The sequence below is a fragment of the Bison bison genome, unplaced genomic scaffold (genome assembly GCF_000754665.1).
Source record: "Bison bison bison isolate TAMUID 2011002044 unplaced genomic scaffold, Bison_UMD1.0 scf7180017864302, whole genome shotgun sequence".
NCBI classification, from domain to species: domain Eukaryota; kingdom Metazoa; phylum Chordata; class Mammalia; order Artiodactyla; family Bovidae; genus Bison; species Bison bison.
In genome coordinates, this window is record NW_011494874.1 from 8568221 (window position 1) to 8574254 (window position 6034).

A 6034-nucleotide genomic window follows, 5' to 3' on the forward strand; every position below is an offset into this window, starting at 1 on the left:
GTGTGTGAGCATGAGATACATGCCACTGATTTCCCCGGGGCCTAATGAAGCATCTCTGAGCAGAGAGACTGCTTTGCCTTTGCAAGGCCAAGAGATTCCTACATCCAGAGGTCTCCTGATGCTGGTAGTTTCAGACTGACCCAGAGCACTGCCTAGGAGAGCACCTATGTAGCCTTTAAAGCTTAGCTTCTCCAGACATCACCTCCTCTGGGAACCTTCCTTGATTTTCCCCCAGTCGAGGGAATGAGGAGCTTACTGCTGCCGGAGATGGTAGCTTGGACTTCCTTGCTTTTAGACCATGAGCTCCAGGAGGGCGGGGATGCTGAGTTTTCATCCTGTGAGTTCTTGTGTCTAACACAGTGCCAGGCACAGAGTTAATATTCATGGCTTGTTGAATGAATGAAAGATTCCTCATTGATTGATTAATCTGGATTTGAGGGAGTCCCTGACCCCCACCTGATTCTCTGTGCTTTGCACTCATCTTCTTATTTCATGTTTTCATTTCCTGTTTCTCTTCTGCTCTTGACTAGCCCAACTAATCTCTAAGCACTGCCCTGAACTGCTGAACCAAAGTGACTGCTACTTTCTATTTGAAACACCAGAAGGAAAGTTATTGAGCTCACCAAAATTTCTATCAAGAGGAGTTCGGATCGTCAGAAGATAAGCTTTGGTTATCTAGGACTTGTGTGACTTGGGATAGTTTTGTCCTGATGACCTCTCTAAATGGTGTTCTTTGAAATGATTCAGTAAGGTTGCAGGTGGAACATGAACTCGCATGTAAGACTTCCGGTCCTTACTTGGTTGCATCTCCAGCATGTCAGTTAATCAGAAGTCTGACATCTAAGCTTGATTCTTCATCTTTGGCCTGGACCAGGTCCCCATCTATAAGATGCTCTTAGTGGCTTGGGACTGGGAGTGGGTCCTTGGCAAAGGCTTCTTGGCACATACAAGCTCCATTTTATTCTGAGAGCACCTTGAGATGGTCTATCCAAAATGCCAGCCTCTTATTAAGGCCTCACTCAACCAGGAAATTAGTGAAGGGGGTCCTGGCAGCAGGGGCACGTGATGAGACCCTTCCTCCTTCTCTCCCTGTGCTCATGGCACCAGGAAGTACCAGTTCAGGACCCTGGGATGGGCTCCCACACCCACGTCTGCCTACTGGGAGGGGATGACGAAATTGATTCCCCAAACCTTTTCCCTGAAGTCTCTTACGTCTCCTGAATTGGCAGGCAGTTTCTTTACCACTGGCACCACCTGGGAAGCCCACCATATATTTTAATTCCTATTAATTTTAGAAAATGCGATTATAGAGTATTTCAAGCATTCACCAAAGTAGAAAGACTAGGACGGTGCACCCTTCGCCCTTTGCAGCTTCAGCACTAATCCAGCTGCGACCTCCCGTGTGTCACCCTGGGCCCCGAGCCCGCCTCCCCCACCGGCCCTGATGGTTTTAAAGCAAATCCCAGACCTCAGATCATTTTATCCACAGATGTTTTAGTCGAGAACTCCAAAAGAAACATTTTTAAACCATAGCAATGGCAACATCATCACACCCGACAAGTCAAACAAAATCCGTTTAATATTGTCGATACCACCAGCGCTGAGATTTCCCTGATTGTCTCTGTGCACGGCTTTGGTTTTGCTTTCTGCCATTGTTGTTCAAGTTGGGATCCAAACAGGGGCTCCCATTGCACCTGGTTGCTCTGTCTTCCAGGTCTCTTCTAATTAGAGATGCTTTAAGGCAGAGATGTGAGAATCCTTTTCATTATTATTATTATTGTTATTTTTATTGGAGTATAGATGCTTTACACCGTTGTGTTGGTTTCTGCTGTACAGCAAAGTGAATCAGCTATGCATGTTCCAATATCCCCTCTGGATTTCCTTCCCATTTAGGTCACTACAGAGCATTGAGAGTTCCCTGTGCTGTAGAGTACGTTCTCATTAGTTACCTGTTTTCTACGTAGGAGAGTTTATCTGTCCGTTCCAACCTCCCAGTTCATCCCACCCCTCCCTTCCCTGCCTTGTTATCTGTAAGTTTGTTCTCTGCATCTGGGTCTCTGTGAGGTTTGGACATTCTGGAAGGGTTTAGAGGGGTCAGTCCACTCCAGCCCCGCTGACCACCTTCCCTGCCCCTCCAGCCACAGCCCGGCCCCTGGTGCGAGCTCCCTGGCATTGGCTGCACCGCTTCCTTCTGCTTCCATCCATCCCTCCACCTCCCTCAACAAGCGCCTTCTTGTCCTGCCTTTATTTCCCTGTGTCCTCAACATCCCCCAGGAGTCCGTGGTACTGACCTTGATACAGGGATAACAGTGATGAATCTCACCGAAAAGATACTACATGCCCAACCTGTGTCAGAATCCATGTACACCTATGTGTGTGTATGCATGTGGGTGTGTGTGTGATCATATACATTTGCTACCCTCTGTTGCCTCAGGTCTGAACTGAGATGTCACCTTTTCGATAAGCCTTCCCTAGCCAGGGTTTCTGGAACTCAGCACTAGGGATATCTTGGAACGGATCACTCTACGCCATGAGGGGCCGTACTGTGCATCAGAGGAGGTTTAACAGCCTCCCTGGTCTCTGCCTGCCAGATGCCTGTGGCACCCTCCTCTGAGTTGTGATGATCAAAAACTAGGAATTGCCAAATGTCCCCTGGGGTCAGAATTGTGCCAGAGTGAGGACTACTGATTGAAATTTTAATTGGGAGAATTAAAATACTACCACTTTTCATCTATTTCACTCACAGACTCCTTCTCCCTTCCCCTTTCGTGTTTTATTTTTCTCTTTGGCCCTTATACCCTGCTACCGGACTAGACATTTTGTGTATTTATTCCCTTGATTGTTAACCTCTCCATATCAGACGTGCAGGTGTCACGCATCTGGGGCTTTTGTTGGCATCATTTGCAAGATACCCACCTATGCTGTTTCCCCAGGGCCTGGAGCACTGTCTGGCCCATAGGAGGGGTCAGTAATTGTTGAATGAAAAAGTGATGGTCTTATAAAAATATTGTGAGACACACCCAGTCAGGGGCTCCCCCACCAGTAGTCACAGGTTTGGAGGCGTCCTTCCGAGGCAGCGTGCTGGGACCAGCTCCCTGGGGCTCAGGACACGCTTCCCTCCTAACCAGTGACCAGGGCCATGTGCCCTGGTGTCTAGGAACCAACAGGAAATGGCATGTGGCAGCCGCTGCTGAACAGAGATGCAGGCAGCTCCCCAGGGGGTATGTTTGCTGACCATGTGATGGCATGATGACAGCTAATCATGGTCCATGCCTGCCAAGCATGGGCAGGGGTGGCAATTAAAATATCGGCTGATTTCAGTGTCCCAGATGCCACGTAGCCTTGGGAAGCTTAAAAGGTGTGGTTAGTGCAGTGTGGGTCTGATGGGCGGGCAGGGAGGAGAGAAAGAAAACAGACGTTTCCAAGCAGAGCAATGGGGAGAAAAAGACCAGAGGAGGGAGAGGGGACTGGGGCTGTGCAGAGCTCTGAGAGCTAAGCATTTCCAGGAGGAAGCAAGCTCGAGCCAAAAGCAGGGGGCGGGGACTACACTGCAAATGCAGGGATGAGAAATGATAATAACTGGGAAATAGAAAGACTGCAGTCATGGATGGAGTGAAACTGATCGCTAAGCCAGAGCCCAGGTCATGAACCTATGAAGATAACAGGGCAAAACTCTTCCTTGTCTTTCTCTGCCACAAACACACACAGAAAGAAAAAGAAAGAAAACAACTCTCAAACCATATGGGCAAAGAATTTGTTTTTTATTTATCAGCCAAAGTAGGGGAAAGGTTCAAGATTGGTCAGCTGAGCGGGGTTCAGAGTGAGAGTCTGAGTGCAAGCTGGACTGGATGGAAGATGGCTCCGTAGAAAGCCTTTGAAAGGGCTACGCAGTCACTGATTGTCAGGCTGGCTCTGGCAAACAGAGCTTTGTAGCTGTTGGTATTATTGTTGACCTAAGGTGTGTAGTCAGAGTGGAGACCAGGTAGGTGAGAACAGAGGCGGTGTTTGTAGAACCGCAGGTCAAATGTCCACTCACAGTTATCCATCCTGTCCCAGGCTGATAGTCAAAATTATTAAATTCCCTGGATGCAGCCGTGAGTGTACAGATGCACCGAGTGTGTGATTGTTACTGATCCATCCCAAACACCACTGAGCCTTTCGGAGCCTTTCTTGAATGCTCTTGTAGTTCGTGGATTCTTGTTTATTTAGTAATGAGCCAAGGCTCAGCGGTAAAGAATTTGCCTGCCAATGCAGGAGATGTGGGTTCAAACCCTGTGTCAGGAAGATCCCCTGGAGGAGGAGATAGCAACCCACTCCAGTATTCTTGCCTGGGAAATCCCATAGACAGAGTAGCCTGGTGGGCTACAGTCCACAGGGTCTCAAAAGAGTCAGACACAATTTAGCAACTAAACAACAGCAACAACATATCTGATAAGGGACTTGCCTCAAAATGTCCACTTGTGTCTCAATAGTAAAATGACAAACAACCCAAATAAAAATGAGCAAAGAATTGGAGTAGACATCATTAGTCCTTAGGGAAATGAAATAGAAAGTGCTTCACAAGCACTAGATGGCTTAAACCAGTAAGACAGACAATAACAAGTGTTGACAAGAACGTGGAGAAACTAGAACCTTTATACGCTGTTGTGCGAATGTAGGGGATGGTGCAGCTGCTTTATAAAGCATTCTGGCAATCCCTCAAAATATCAGTTACCATATAATCCAGCAATTCCACTCATAGCTGTATTTCCAAGATAAATGAAAACATCTATCCACACAGAAACTTGTACATGGATGTTCATAGCAGTATTGCAGAATTATTCAAAAACTGGAAACAACCCAACTGTCCATCAACATGGAATGGATAAATGAAATGCTGTATATCTGTACTATGGAATATTATTCAGCAATAAAAAGGAATGAGGCCCTGGTTCATGCTGTAACATGAATGAACCTCAAAAACATTATACTAAGCAAAAGAAGCAAGTCACAAAAGGCCACATAATCTAAGACTCCATTTATGTGAAATGTCTCAAGTTAAGGGAGGTAGAAAGTAGATTAAAGTTTGCCTGAGGCTGGAGAGGAAGGTGGAGAGTTTAGTAGTATTAGCTGTTGTTTCGCTAAGAGTTGGACACGACTGAGCAACTTCACTTTCACTCTTAACTTTCATGCATTGGAGAAGGAAATGGCAACCCACTGCAGTGTTCTTGCCTGGAGAATCCCAGGGACAGGGGAGCCTGGTGGGCTGCCGTCTCTGGGGTCGCACAGAGTCGGACACGACTGAAGCGACTTAGCAGCAGCAGCAGCAGCTGTTGTTTAGTTGCTAAGTTTTGTCCGACTCTTTTGCAACCCCATGGAATGTAGTATGCTAGCCTTCTCTGTCTGTAGGATTTCCCAGGCAAGAATACTGGAGTGGGTTGCCATTTCCTTCTCCAGAGGATCTTCCTGACCCAGGGGTCAAACTTACATCTCCTGTATTGACAGGCGGATTCTTTACCACTTAACCAGGGAAGGGAGGTATGGGGAGTATAGAATGATTTCTAATGAGTATGGGATTTCCTCTGAAGCAAGTATTCTGAAATTAGATTGTGGCGACATTTACACAACTCTGCATATGCTAAAACCCGCAGACCTGTACTTTTAATAGGAATATAGAATGTAAATTGTGTCTTAAAGAAAAAAAGTGATGATCTAGCAAGTATAAGGGGGAATTAATAATTTTTCATTGACTTACCAGGGAAACACTGAGTTAGGTGTCAATGATAGGGAGATGGTCAATAAAGATAGCATTTGACTGGACTGTGGTTTGGCAAAGAGATGTGGTACTTTGTTGAGGGAGGGTCCCCACTGACGGCCTGAGTCCTGGGCTTGGCCCTCCCGGCTGGCTGTTTGACCCTGCCCAGGTCATCATCCTCCTTAGGTTTTGTTTTCTTCTTCATAAAATAGGAACCTGTGTTGGGGAAATGTGAGCTGCTCTAGCAGATAAGCCCGTGCATCATAGCAGTTTCATGGAGCAGAAGTTAATATCTCACTC